The following is a 17,310-nucleotide window of genomic DNA, read 5'->3' as shown; positions in this document are numbered from 1 at the left end:
TACTTGAGAAAAGTATTCGGTATATACACCTCCTACGCCTTTTTTTTTTTTTTTTTTTTTCTTTTTTTTAATGCGTTTATTTAAGGTCGCCGCCGGAAAGCCCATATGGGCGACCGTACACTCAAGTTGGGCCATCCTAGAGCGTCCCGCCGAGATTTTTTCGTCGATTTTTTTCCAGCTTTATTGGTGGAGGAAGACCCCAAGTGCCCCTTCGTTAAATTAACGTGTGTAATTATGTTTGTAATAATTTAAAACGTTAAACATTTTCGTCGTTTCGATAGATGTAACGTATGCATTCATTTCAAATAAAGTATAACAGCAACGAACTGACGTTTTACACGTGAATGTTGAGAAAGCAAAGCCCTAAAGGGACGTAATAACTCTCTTTGCATACAACATAACTAATCAAGAACCATAACTCTGTGATGAAGGGTCTGACCGTTGAAGGGTCTGACCGGAACAAGGTTACGATATGCGCATCTCCACTTGGTATTGATGGTTCCCATACAGTTTCAATGAATTCCAGCCAGTAGATGCAGAGAAGTAGCACGGAAAACGATTAATTATTGCTCTATATGCACACAGCATAACCAAGAGTCATAACTCTGTGTTGATGGGTCTGACCAGACAAGGCGACGACATGCAAATCTCCTCTTGGTATTGATGGTTCCCATAAAGTTTCATTGAATTCCAGCCAGTAGTTACAGAGAAACGAAATTCGGACTATATACATACTGAATAAACTACTCAAGGGCCATTACTATTGTGTTAAAGGGTCTGACCCAAACAAGGCATCTTTATGCGCATTTCCTCTTGGTAGTGATGGTTCCCATAAAGTTTCAGTAGTTGCAGAGAAATACCGCGGAAACGAAATAGCGGACGGACGGAAGGATGGACAGACAGCGCCGAAACAATATCCCCCTCCCGATTCCATCGACGGGGGACAATAACTTATATTTTGTTCTAGAACATCTAATTGTCAACATCCACATATAATGATTTCATGGTTTGTTAACACACATGACACTTAACACTATCAACATAAATAAATGTATTTATGGTAAATGTCCCTTTTGTTTACAATTTAAATGTAAAAAACATGCATAAACTATATTATGCAACTACATGTGTAGCATCTTTTAAGTACATGTATATTGCTTGTGTACTTTTGCAAGTTTATTACTGGTCTAGTGTCCATCTACTTGCCCCTCATCGTTGTTCGAATCCCGCCAAGGATCCTTTCATGTGAGGAAGCTATCCAGCTTGCTTACGAAACGTCGGTGGTTCTACTTAGGTTCCCGCTTGTACTCAGAGGCTCACCAGATGTCAATCTCCACCAGTAAAGCTGGAAAATCTTTATATGACCTTACTAGGTTGGTGTGTCGTTTTAATGTCTAAAAATGTCTGCATATCCTAATTAGAAGTTCTTCTTTGTATTAAAACCTTATTGGAGTTTTCAAATTTTTAATCACATTTTTATCTTTGGAGCTTCTATTTAAGATTATAAAATAGTTTGGGGACCTTTCTATTGAAAATATGTCAGAGTTAAATAGTATACATATACATGCACAATGAGTTAACTGGAGTGCATGTATTAGTTACCCGCCCCGCACTCCAGGACATGTCCATTGGTTGGCTCATTTTTTGCTGGGGTTTACTTATTGTGATGGCAGAGAAAGGGAATAAGAATAAATATTTGTGTCATTTAGCATTAATGAGCATTTATGTTTTTCTCAAACTTCCGAAATGTTGTCTAAATAAGGCGGCCGAGCACTAGATGCAATTATTTCTAAAGAACATGAGGGTAAAGATGTTGGCTTTAAAACATTTACTAAAATGTATTATTCACAAAGCACAAACGTCAGGTAGGTGCGTTTTGTAAAGGCTATACCCCGAGAACTTATGTGACAAATAAGGTTATTATTCAATGTCAATGATAGAGTTAGGCAGTTAAGACTTAACCACATTCATAAAGTATACTATAACAAAAGCCCTTCTTAATTAAAGGAATTGTTCAGAATTCAATTTGAGATTAAGTAATTTTAATTTTGTTTTTCCTCAAATTTCTCATGATACAAACACATTTGTTTTACAATGCTACAAAAGACTGGAATTCGGTAAAAGACATTATTAGGTCAATCGAAAATATCCAAACATTTAAAACGAAAGTTAATCTTTTCTTAAACAATGGAAATGACAAAAATAATATATTTATATATATTTTACTAAATCAATGTGCAACTTATGTGATATTGTTTTACATGTTGATGCTGTATTTGATAATAAATTAGTTTTTAAACGTTTATTTTAGATACAATGTGTTCGTCTCCTTATATAAATACATGTGTCAAGAAAATGAATTTCGTCAGTTTGGAGACAATGGTACTTAGATCTGTGCATTTGGTATGGCGATTTTATTTTGTCTCTTAGAATAAACTTACTATCCTCTAATAATATGAACATCCGGGAATGCGAGTCGAATAATGAACTGACAAAAACTACATCTTATTTAAAACAACTGGTGGAATTGCATTTCATACAGAATATGCTTTTAAAAATCTCATTTTCAAAATGAATAACCTTACAAATCCACAGATCTATACAATGGATGGGTAAGAAAATGTGAAAATTACTGACTAATTCTTTTTTATTCAACTGTCATAATTATGTGAAATAATTTACGCCATCTCATATATTGACAATTTATTTAGGACTCGTAAATGATTATTCCATTGTCCCGTAAGTGACCAAATCTCCAGATGCTATGGATTGACAGAAAGAAATGTTAATACTCTGAATGATATATTTATAATGATATCTAAAAAAACTTGAAATAGGAAAAAACTAAACTTTTAAAGCAGCATGCCTCCAGATTCATGCTAATTTGCATGAAAATTTTGAAAATGTATTTAAAAGTTAAATATTGGGAAGTGAACAAACACAAACTGATCTGACATACACAGGACACTACTCACACACTGACCTGATATACACAGGACACTACTCACACACAGACCTGACATACACAGGACACTACTCACACACAGACCTGACATACACAGGACACTACTCACTCACTGACCTGACATACACAGTACACTACTCACACACAGATCTGACATACACAGGACACTACTCACATACTGACCTGACATACACAGGACACTACTCACACACTGACCTGACATACACAGTACACTACTCACACATAGACCTGACATACACAGAACACTACTCACACACAGACCTAACATACACAGTACACTACTCACATACTGACCTGACATACACAGTACACTACTCACATACTGACCTGACATACACAGAACACTACTCACATACTGACCTGACATACACAGGACACTACTCACACACTGACCTGACATACACAGGACACTACTCACACACTGACCTGACATACACAGGACACTACTCACACAGATACCTGACATACACAGAACACTACGCACATACTGACCTGACATACACAGGACACTACTCACACACAGACCTGACATACACAGTACACTACTCACACATTTGACCTGACATACACAGGACACTACTCACATACTGACCTGATATACACAGGACACTACTCACATACTCACCTGACATACACAGGAACACTACTCACACACAGATCTGACATACACAGGACACTACTCACATACTGACCTGACATACACAGGACACTAGTCACACACTGACCTGATATACACAGGACACTACTCACACACAGATCTGACATACACAGGACACTACTCACATACTGACCTGACATACACAGGACACTAGTCACACACTGACCTGACACAAACAGATACTACTCACACACTGACCTGACACAAACAGATACTACTCACACACTGACCTGACACAAACAGATACTACTCACACACTGACCTGACACACACAGATACTACTCACACACTGACCTGACATACACAGGACACTACTCACACACTGACCTGACATACACAGGACACTACTCACACACAGACATGACATACACAGGACACTACTCACATAATGACCTGACATACACAGTACACTACTCACATACTGACCTGACATACACAAGGACACTACTCACACACAGACCTGACATACACAGTACACTACTCACACACTGACCTGACATACACAGGACACTACTCACACACTGACCTGACATACACAGGACACTACTCACACACAGACATGACATACAAAGTACACTACTCACATACTGACCTGACATACACAGTACACTAGTCACACACAGACCTGACATACACAGGACACTACTCACATACTGACCTGATATACACAGGACACTACTGACATACTGACAAAGGACACTACTAACTCACTGACCTGATATACACAGGACACTACTCACTCACTGACCTGACATACACAAGACACTACTCACATACTGACCTGATATACACAGGACACTACTCACATACTGACCTGACATACACAGGACACTACTCACACACAGACCTGACATATTACAGTACACTACTCACACACTGACCTGACATACACAGGACACTACTCACACACAGACCTGACATACACAGTACACTACTCACACACTGACCTGACATACACAGGGACACTACTCACACACAGAAATGACATAACACATGCACTACTCACATACTGACCTGACATACACAGTACACTACTCACACACTGACCTGACATACACAGGACACTACTCACACGCAGACCTGACATACACAGGACACTACTCACACACACTGACCTGACATACACAGTACACTACTCACACACTGACCTGACATACACAGGACACTACTCACACAATGACATGACATACAAAGTACACTACTCACATACTGACCTGACATACACAGTACACTAGTCACACACAGACCTGACATACACAGGACACTACTCACATACTGACCTGATATACACAGGACACTACTGACATACTGACAAAGGACACTACTAACTCACTGACCTGACATACACAGGACACTACTCACTCACTGACCTGACATACACAAGACACTACTCACATACTGACCTGATATACACAGGACACTACTCACATACTGACCTGACATACACAGGACACTTCTCACACACAGACCTGACATACACATTACACTACTCACACACTGACCTGACATACACAGGACACTACTCACACACTGACCTGACATACACAGTACACTACTCACACACTGACCTGACATACACAGGACACTACTCACACACAGACATGACATACACAGTGCACTACTCACATACTGACCTGACATACACAGTACACTACTCACACACTGACCTGACATACACAGACAGGACACTACTCACACGCAGACCTGACATACACAGGACACTACTCACATACTGACCTGACATACACAGGACACTACTCACTTACTGACCTGACATACACAGGACACTACTCACATACTGACCTTGCATACACAGGCACTACTCACACATTGACCTGACATACACAGGACACTACTCACACACTGACCTGACATACACAGGACTCTACTCTCCCACTAACCTGGCAAACACAGGACACTACTCACACATTGACCTGACATACACATGACACTACTCACACACAGACCTGACAAACACAGGACACTACTCTCACACTGACCTGACATACACAGGACACCTCTCACACACTGACCTACATACACAGGACACTACTCTCACACAGATCTGACATACACAGGACACTACTCACCCACTGACCTGACATACACAGGACACTTCTCATTCACTGACCTGACATACACAAGACACTACTCACACACTGACCTGACACACACAGTACACAACTCACACACTGACCTGACACAAACAGGACACTACTCACACACTGACATGAGGCACACATGACGCTACTCACAGACTGACATGACGCACACAGGACCCTACTCACACAACTGACCTGACACACACATGACATTACTCACACAACTGACCTGACACACACAGGACACTACTCACAGACTGACCTGACATACACAGTACACTACTCACACACAGACCTGACATACCCAGTACACTACTCACACACTGACCTGACATACACAGGACACTACTCACATACTGACCTGACATACACATAAGACACTACTCACACACTGACCTGACATACACAGGACACTACTCACACACTGACCTGACATACACAGGACACTACTCACTCACTGACCTGACACAAACAGGACACTACTCACACACAGACCTGACATACACAGGACACTACTCACATACTGACCTGACATACACAGGACACTACTCACACACTGACCTGACATACACAGGACACTACTCACACACAGACCTGACATACACAAGACACTACTCACACACTGACCTGACATACACAGTACACTACTCACACACTGACCTGACATACCCAGTACACTACTCACACACTGACCTGACATACACAGGACACTACTCACATACTGACCTGACATACACATAAGACACTACTCACACACTGACCTGACATACACAGGACACTACTCACATACTGACCTGGCATACACAGGCCACTACTCACACATTGACCTGACATACATAGGCCACTACTCACACACTGACCTGACACACACAGAACACACCTCACACACTGACCTGACGTACATACACAGGACTCAACTCACACACTTACCTGGCATTCACAGACCACTACTCACATACTGACCTGACACGAACAGCACACTACTGTCACACTGACCTGACACACACACAGGACACAACTCACAGACTTGAAACACAGAGCACTATTCACACGCTGACCTTAACACACAAGACACTACTCACAAACTGACCAAACTCAGGAGTACAAAATTCACACACTGATCTGAAACACACAGGACACTACAGACACACACATAGGGACTACTCACACATTGACTGACTTACAGAACTAATCATACATTGACCTGACATATACAGAACACTGCTGACACACTGACCTGACTCACAGGACACTACTGACACACCACTTACTCAAATACTGACCTGATACACACAGGACACTACTAAAAGACTGGCTCACACTACTCTCGCAGACTGACTTAACACTCATAAGACACTACCCAGATTCTACCTGATACACACAAGGCACTATTCACATACTGATCTGACACAAACATATTCTACTCACACACTTACCTGATACACTATACACAATGTGCTACTCGCACATTGACCAGAACACAGGAACAATTACTCACAGAGCACCATTCACATACCAGATAAAGTACTTCTCATACAATGGACATGGCACACAGGGAACATCAGCATTGTCACCATTAGTACATTATCAAGATAACTAATTTGAATTATTAAAAACACAAGTTAAACATATTTATCTGATGTTTTTCGATTTCGAAGTGATTTTGAAACTAATATAAATTAATTGGGTGATAATAATTACATGTATTTTGATTATATTGAAAATGATGTTAATATATTAATACGGGATTGATAACGATTTGTAGATGATGATGATGATGATGATGATGATTATGATAGTATGATTGACGATGTTGAACGTGATTCAGTGATGACTGTTATGGAGGTGATGACTTTTATGATTTTGGTGATGATGATAATAACGATTTGGATGTTGATCATGGTTTTAATAATTAAGACATTGGAGGTGATGTCAATTTTGATGATGATTGTCGTGATGATGATTTTAATAATGGAGATGAACGAGGTAATTTTAAATTTGATGATGATAGGCGTGATAGTGTTTTAATAATGATGAGGATGATTTTGATGATTATTGTAAATTTGATAATAACTATGATGGAGGAGTTGAAAATAATGAGTTTGATGATGATGGGGTAAAGGTGAGGACGATAGTATAATGATCTTAATGCTGATGAATTTGATGATGACGATGGACCTGATGATGATGGTGATGTTGATGAAAATCAAGGTCATCGTGATAATTGTTATGACTTTGATGGTGTTAATAACGATGATGTTGAAAATGCAAGTAAACATTTTCATGGTGGCGACATGGTTCATTTTTAGCCAACTTCATGACGGGCAGCTTTATTCGTCGAAGCGAGGCATCACTTTTGAATTGACGAATAAACCTCCTGTGTGCTTTATTTAAGAAATAGATATCAATTCTGAGTGCATTGTTGTAGAATAATACACTGTTTGTGTTCAAATGCGCAGGAATATAATCACGAAGGCCGGTAGGCCTGAGTGATTAATTACAGAACATTTGAACAAAAATTGTGCATGATTATACAATTATTGACTTGTGTGCCATTGAATATGATGTGATATTCACCGGCAGATGACATATTGACCGAGGCTATATGAAAAGGCTATAAGAATTTTAGGAAAATAAATCACAGAAAGTACATTCTTATACATGTACAACTTTCGCCTGTTTCGTTGAAACGCGGGGGAAAAAAGACGCACGTGTCAGGCGTGCAACAACTACGCACAAAAGTAATTCAAGTTTATACTCATCACTGCGGTGTAACCTTTGACTATACTTATAAAGTAATAATATTTTAATCGAGAAATATGCCATAAAGAACAAAACGCAACAATTATTTGTAATTAACAGTCTACGATATATGGTCTCAAACTATTTTTAGACCGGGAATATCCAATTCAGCCAGTGAGTATGAGAATATGATTCTATAAGAAGTTCTGTTGACTACTGTTTGAACCAATGAGATTGCGGCAATATTTAGATGTAATAATATACTATAATACAAGAAGAATTATTATCTATTTCCATTCTAACACGCTAAGAAAAAAATATAATTGGACTATATGACTATATGGTTGAATTTGTTTTCGCCTCAGAGTTTCCAATAGAAACGTTCTAAGTCGGTTGAAAATACCGTATGTAGAAACATTTTGAAAATAATTAATTTTTAAAACGTTGATAAAAATTTTGTGTGTTCATTTTATTTCACTTTTTATTTTTCACGCGAAATACTGTATTTTAAGTAAAATAAATGTGAAGACTACTTCCTGTTATCGCAAGTAACAGTTAAACTATATAGACTCCCAAGTAAGGTACAGTGACCGGAAGTAACATGAGCTTTTACTCGCAAGACATGGTACACATTGATTTATATAGGCTCACAAGACAGGGTACAGTGATTTTGTTTATATACTGTGAGTAGTTTTGATGTTGATAATATAAGCAAATGGTGTAAATTAAACAACTCGCAGCAAAAATAATATTGTGTAAACAAGTTAAAACGTCTTTACAGTTTTTCCTTTAAATTAAACTGGTTAACTTTTGAAATTTATATGCTTTTAAAAGAAATATGAAAAAAATATTTACTTGATATATATCACCGAAAAATCATTAAATACTAAACAAGTTTCTAATAGAATCATAAATATTTAATATAACATACATGATGACAGAAGTACACTTGAATTTGATGTAATGTTGGCATTGGAACGTGTATGTACGATACTATCAAAATAGCCTACGAAACGCCACTCATTGTACCCAGATGCCCGTTTGTACCAGAATCAATTTTGCAAGGAGGGGCACCCGAGTTCTTTCTCCACCAGTAAAGCTGGAGAGTCGCCGTAATGACCTACACTGTTTTTTGTGCGACGTAACCGCCCCACCACACCCCTCCCCCCCACCCCTAAAAAAAAGAAACGTGAGACATGCTTTTAAATTTATCATTTCTTACAGGATGGAATATCATTAACTGTATCTGATTTGAATACGCAAAGACATAGTGATACTAAGTAGTAAAAACTGACATATAGAATTCATTTACCAGTGTGATTACATTGTGCTCGTTATAGTATAAATATCACCGATGCACTATGTTCGTCTTCATACAATTCTTCAAAATATCGAAATTAAATCTTTCCAATATACTAGTACATCAAAAAAACTTTTCAATTCACAAATAGTTTTACTTTTGGTTGAATATAGGTATAAATATACTCACAGTATTTTAACAATTTCAAAGAAAATAAATGTATAAAATATCTCTCCGTTTTGTCTAGAATATGTCCGTTTCGCTGCCGTTTAATTATTCGAGACATCAAAATCGCTAGTTTCATTTTAAGATTTACTTATATTTTTTCATGAAATGGAGCAAATATTCTTTTGACAAGATTGTGCTATATTAACAATATTAAAACAATTGAACTGAAAATAGTCAAAACTTGAGTAAAAAAAATCGTATTTATGGTCTTAGAAAAGTTCAACAAAATTCATAGATAATTAGATATACATATAAATCTAAGTTAGTGTTAACAATAACAATAGGTGCGAATCAAATCAAACATTTTTCTCTCATTTAAAAAAATCACTTCTATTGAGAAAACCACTATTTTATTTTTTTTTTCGCTCTGGTCATTTACGGGACACATCAATCTTATTTTTATTATCTTATAAATGAACTGATTTAAGGTTTCTAGATAAAGTAAAATATTTTATATGGTGATGCATGAATAGTCATATCCCATTTTACTAAAAAATGTATGAAAAGTTTTCAGAATGTATTTATTTAAGGACAAGTACTAGTTAGTAAATTCTCACCATATCTGCTTATAGATTTTACACTGATCAGCGCGGAATTAACCAAAATGAATATTCCACAATTAATTTTATCATTTACGGGACAGTTCAGCCAGATACGTACGGGACTCGCCTGTTTTCTTGTTTACTTCATTTTTTTGTGATTGCAATATAAATTTAATGTATTCATTCATGAAAGTAAGTATCCATTGATCTCCATAATAGTCAAAACGTCTAAATATCAATAACAATTAATATCAAAATTAATAATTTTAGGAGATATCTGCAAGTTCTCAACTTTTTCTTATTTCTATAAGTAAAACACATGAAGAGAGAGAAATAACATTAAAGAAACATTAAAGAAAATAACATAACTGACTTGTACAAAATATAACTCAACATTTCATATTTGACCTTGATGGTCAAGGTCATTCAAAGGTCAAGAACACATTTGAATAAATCATTCTGTCAGTAATGTCCTGGAATGTAAATTAGGCGTCCCGGAGATATTTATGTCCTGGTAAAAATAGAAATCTGAAGAAATTTCCTTTGCAGAAAGAACTTTAATATTTATATGCCATAATAGTGTAGAGTTAATATTAACTATTCTAGAACTCAGATAACATACAGATTGTTCCTAGACAGTATAGCAATACATAGGAAATGGTGACACTAACCTTTTGATAATCAGCAAACAAAAAACAAAGTTATGACAATCTAAACTAAATTCAATGTCAAAATTATTCATAGGTCAAGGTCATATTTAAATTATCAAACATGTTAATTAGTTATAGTCCAAGTATAAATCAAAAATAAATTGCAATTATATATTATTATTATTATTATTATTTTAATTATTATAATTGCAGTTATGGCAAATTGTAGCAAAATTCACTATTTTGCCCTTGTGTCAAGGTAAAATTAACATTAAGGTAAAGTTCAATCAAATCAACTTAAATGTCTTGTCAAAATGATTGTTGTGCCCAACTTTGAAGACAATCAAATCAGTACTTACAAAGTTGTGGCCAATGATAGCAAAAAAAAACAAGAGCTGTCACCCAAGTGACGAATGCCCCCGAAGAGGTTTCTTAAGCATACAGGTATTATGAAAAGAAAAGAGAATGAAAGTAACCAATTGCTTAATATTGTTCTTTGTATTATTGTACCTGTAATCTCTAATTGTGATAGCGTGAACCTTCAAAATATAAGTGTGACCTTGAAAAAGGGATGTGGTTCCTGGACGCGACAGAATGTTGTTAAGAGATTTTTCGAAATTATTTCAAAATCCCTCAATGCATGACAAAGTTACAGTCTGGACATGATTGTTGTGTAAGTGAGGACACACGGACGGACAGACGGACATGAGCCTTAGCTGCGACACATTGTCTTGATGTGGTAGACATTTGTGCCAAGTTATTTTAAAATCCTTCCATGCATGACAAAGTTACAGTCCAGACACGAGAGAATGAGTACCTTCAAACTATAAGTGTGACCTTGATCTTACAGGTAGGGACATGGGTCTTAGTCGCGACATTTGGTCTTGATGTGGTAGACATTTATACCTAGTTATTTTAATATCCTTCGATGCATGACAAAGTTACAGTCCGGACACGAATGTGTGTACCTATAAACTCTACTTGTGATAAAGTGAACTTTAAAATGACAGTGTGACCTTGACCTTTGAGGTAGGTACGTGATTATTGGACGCGACACATCGTCTTGATGTGGTAGACATTTAGGCCAAGTTATTGTAAAATCCTTCATGCATGACAAAGTTACAATCCGGACACAAATGTGTGTACCTATAAACAAAATCCTATTGTGATAAAGTGAAACTTCAAAATCTTAGTGTGACCTTGACCTTTGAGGTAGGGACGTAATTCTTGGATGCGCACATCGTCTTGATGTGGTAGATATTTATGCCCAGTTATTTTTAAATTATTCGATGGATTAATGGCGTTAAACCAGTGTAACAGTTCAGAACTATATATGAAAAAAGCACATTTTCCGGCGTTACCGCGAAGCACTATTCACGTACATCGGCGTTACCTCATAAAAATGACTTGAATCCCATTTTATCAGTTTATTTCAATTTTCTATATCACCAGAAGTTAAGTTAATGTCACTTGCCTACCGAAAATTGAAATTATACGGAATAATATGCATTGTTGTACTGAAAAGAGTCGAAAAAAGCCAAAAACTCTTTCAAAACGGTAGTCAAGTCATCATTGTCACGAATGATCTTGAAAAGTAAACAATTTCGTGGAAATAATCTTGATGAGGGTCAAAAAGAAATGTCTTTGCAGCCGTATGCAGCTATTTATTTTTGTTTTCAGTTCGGTTAAATCAAAAATATATTGGCCAATTTACTTACCGCGTTGGAAATCCTGTCAGGTAGCTGCCATTTATTTCACAATAATTCTGCGTTACTTATTGCGTTACTTAAGATCTAGGTCACGAAAAGATATTGTATTATGGACAAGACCTAAAACAAATTATATTAAAGACACATTTTCTTATTATGGCATGAACATTTGGAACAATATACCTTTAAATATTCGTAATGTTAATAACCTTAAATGTTTTAAAGAAAAATACAAAGCATATCTTGATGTTCATATGAATGAATGAGTGAGTGAGTGAATGAATGAATGAATGAATGAATGAATAAATAAATATATGAACGAACGAATGAACGAACGAACGAATGATGCAATATACGTATATGTTTAAACAAATTGTTGAGTGTCTGTCGAAAGTATATGAGTTGTATTATTCTAAAAATTACATATTATACATTCATTTTTCTACCTATACATGTCCTTTTGTTGTTGTTGTTTTCTATTTCAGAAGGCCACATTGGAAATAAGATATATATGATTGTTATTGTATGTTCTTAATGTGTAACCTTCTTTAAATAAAGATATTATTATTATTATTATTACACGAATCGTGCGTTATTTTTACTTTCCGGCGTTACTGGATATACACGGTGATGAATATATATACTGTAAGGGTTTTTTTAAAGAAAAAATCAACTTACTTGACCTATTATAGGGAACGCAACTTCCGGTAGATAGTTTATTGATTCCTTTATTCAAGTTAAACCCCTTTAGTTAGAATTTCAAAGATTTAAATAAATTTCGGTGATTAAAATATTTTACTCAAGGGTGAGCACAGTATATCTTTAAAGGACTTAACTAAGAAATTGAAGCGGTTGAGGTCGCTCATTCAATAACTTGCCCCTTTTCCCTATGGATTCGAATCCCGTGAAAGATTTGTATCTAGATAATTATTATTGAACCTATATCACGATATCACAATGAAAAATATCCAAATTTAACGGGTTTTCCGAGGAGTCTCTTTTTTATCAAAATTGATATCGTATACATGTTTTAAAAAAAGCATTTATGAAGTTTTTTTTGTCAGTTTTTGAAAGAAATCAAAATATACGCTTCTCTTATCAGAAATGGCATGTAGCAAAAAGGTACTGAGTGCGTACAGTGATAATAATATTTTTCAGTTGTACGAATAAGTAACCCGACAAAACATGGCGGTTTGGCGATTTTTTACGTCAATTTTGTTCTCATGTGATATTGAATTATTCGCTTTGATTGGCTAAGGCAGGGGGTGTACAGGCAGAACTGTTCAAATCTTGTTAATTGTATATATCGCCGTCCAGAAACGGCCATAATCAAAGTTAAATAGGCAATTTTAATGACGGTATTAATAATTTGATATTTTAAATGGTATAGAATAATATATTAAAATAATTGTTTTATCGCAAAATGCACAAGAATTGATTGGGACAATGGTATTTCAAATGAAAAATAAGGTTAAATCAACTTAATTATGTTATTCTGGATAGGTTTCGTAACGGGTCTGATCCAACACCATCAGATGGAAAACAAAAAATGTTAAAAAGCGGCTTATAAAGTTTTGGAAGCCAGAACTAGACAGTCTTCTGTCCTAAATTACACTTCCGGTAAGAGTATGATGTAGAAAAAATCATTATATATATAATCATTGATAAGAACTAAAGTGACGATTATTAACATAGAAAGTTACTTTTTTAACATCCATTTTAATAAATCATTACTTTTGAATAAGGTTAAAACAAAAGACACATTATTTGGAGACTAACAAAAATGTCGGAATCCTCGGAACAATGATAGGGGAACTGTTTTGCATTTGACAAAATTAACGCATAGGTGTAAGAACTATATATATATTGCATTGCATTATCATAACACATCTCTGATTTTTATCAATTCAGTCTATCCATTTTTTTACCTTTAGAAACAAAAAAAACAAGTTCGTTTTAAATAGCTTTGCTATAGACGCCTTTTATAAAGTAAAGCAAGGTCAATTAAACGTGTTATTTTTCTTTTGGTTAGATTTTTAATGCCTTACCAACCATGTTTATCCGTCAGTGTGTGAGTTGTGTCCTGTGAGTCAGTATGAGAGTTGTGTCCTGTGAGTCAGTATGTGAGTTGTGTCCTGTGAGTCAGTATGTGAGTTGTGTCCTGTGAGTCAGTGTGTGAGTTGTGTCCTGTGAGTCAGTGTGTGAGTTGTGTCCTGTGAGTCAGTATGAGAGTTGTGTCCTGTGAGTCAGTGTGTGAGTTGTGTCCTGTGAGTCAGTGTGTGAGTTGTTGTCCTGTGAGTCAGTGTGTGAGTTGTGTCCTGTGAAGTCATTGTGTGAGTTGGTGTCTGTGAGTCAGTATGTGAGTTGTGTCCTGTGTGTCAGTGTGTGAGTTGTGTCCTGTGTGTCAGTGTGTGAGTTGTGTCCTGTGAGTCAGTATGTGAGTTGTGTCCTGTGAGTCAGTATGAGAGTTGTGTCCTGTGAGTCAGTGTGGGAGTTGTGTCCTGTCAGTCAGTATGAGAGTTGTGTCCTGTGAGTCAGCGTGTGAGTTGTGTCCTGTGAGTCAGTGTGTGAGTTGTGTCCTGTGAGTCAGTATGAGAGTTGTGTCCTTTGAGTCAGTATGAGAGTTGTGTCCTGTGAGTCATTTTGTGAGAAGTGTACTGTAAGTCAGTGTGTGTAGTTGTGTCCTGTGAGTCATTATGTGAGTTGTGTTCTTCGTGAGTCAGTGTATGAGCTGTGTCCTGTGAGTCATTGTGTGACTTGTGTCCTGTGAGTCAGTGTGTGAGTTGTGTCCTGACAGTCAGTGAGTCTGTTTTTGAGTAAGTCTGTGAGTCAGTGTATGAGTAGTGTCCTGCGTGTAAGTGTGTGAGTTGTGTCTTGTGAGTCAGTGTGTGAGTTGTGTCCTGTGAGTCAGTGTGTGAGTTGTGTCCTGTGAGTCAGTGTGTGAGTTGTGTCTTGTGAGTCAGTGTGTGAGTTGTGTCCTGTGAGTCAGTGTGTGAGTTGTGTCCTGTGAGTCAGTGTGTTAGTTGTGTCCTGTGAGTCAGTGTGTGAGTTGTGTCCTGTGAGTCAGTGTTTGTGAGTTGTGTCATGTGAGTCTGTGAGTGAGTTGTGTCCTGTTAGTCAGTGTACGAGTTGTGTCCGTGTGAGTACGTGAGAGTTGTTGTAGTCCTGTGAGTCAGTGTGTGTGTTGTGTCCTGGCAGTCATTGTGTGAGTTGTGTCCTGTGAGTCAGTGTGTACGAGTTGTGTCGTGTGAGTACGTGAGAGTGCTTGTGTCCTGTGAGTCAGTGTGTGTGTTGGTGTCCTGGCAGTCATTGTGTGAGTTGTGTGCTATGAGTCAGTGTGTTAGTTGTGTCCTGTGAGTGAGTGTGTGAGTTGTGTCCTGTGTGTCAGTGTGTGAGTTGTGTGCTATGAGTCAGTGTGTTAGTTGTGTCCTGTGAGTCTGTGAGTGAGTTGTGTCCTGTGAGTCAGTGTGCGAGTTGTGTCCTGTGAGTCAGTGTACGAGTTGTGTCCTGTGAGTAATTGTGTGAGTTGTGTCCTGTGAGTCTGTGAGTGAGTTGTGTCCTGTGAGTCAGTGTGCGAGTTGTGTCCTGTGAGTCAGTGTACGAGTTGTGTCCTGTGAGTAATTGTGTGAGTTGTGTCCTGTGAGTCTGTGAGTGAGTTGTGTCCTGTGAGTCAGTGTGCGAGTTGTGTCCTGTGAGTCAGTGTACGTTATGTCCTGTGTGAGTAATTGTGTGAGTTGTGTCCTGTGAGTCTGTGAGTGAGTTGTGTCCTGTGAGTCAGTGTACGAGTTGTGTCCTGTGAGTCAGTGTACGAGTTGTGTCGTGTGAGTACGTGAGAGTGTTGTGTCCTGTGAGTCAGTGTGTGTGTTGTGTCCTGGCAGTCATTGTGTGAGTTGTGTCCTGTGCGTCAGTGTACGAGTTGTGTCGTGTGAGTACGTGAGAATGTTGTGTCCTGGCAGTCATTGTGTGAGTTGTGTACTATGAGTCAGTGTGTGAGTTGTGTCCTGACAGTCAGTTGTGTGAGTTGTGTCCTGTGAGTCAGTGTTTGTGAGTTGTGTCATGTGAGTCAGTGAGTGAATTGTGTCTTGTGAGTGAGTGTGTGAGTTGTGTCCTGTAAGTCAGTGTGTGAGTTGTGACCTGTGAGTCAGTGTGCGAGTTGTGTCCTGTGAGTGAGTGTGTGAGTTGTGTCCTGTGAGTGAGTGTGTGAGTTGTGTCCTGTGAGTCAGTGTGTGAGTTGTGTCCTGTGAGTCAGTGTGTGAGTTGTGACCTGTGAGTCAGTCTTTGAGTAAGTCTGTGAGTCATTGTGTGAGTTATGTCCTGTGAGTCATTGTTAGAGTTGTGTCCTGTGAGTCAGCCTGTGAGTTATGTCCTGTGAGTAAGTCTGTGAGTAATGCCC

The sequence above is a fragment of the Ruditapes philippinarum genome, unplaced genomic scaffold, assembly GCF_026571515.1.
Source record: "Ruditapes philippinarum isolate M1 unplaced genomic scaffold, ASM2657151v2 ctg3420_1_1_1_1, whole genome shotgun sequence".
Classification (NCBI taxonomy): domain Eukaryota; kingdom Metazoa; phylum Mollusca; class Bivalvia; order Venerida; family Veneridae; genus Ruditapes; species Ruditapes philippinarum.
The sequence above is the reverse complement of the archived record's forward strand: the minus strand, read 5'-3'. Positions refer to the sequence as shown.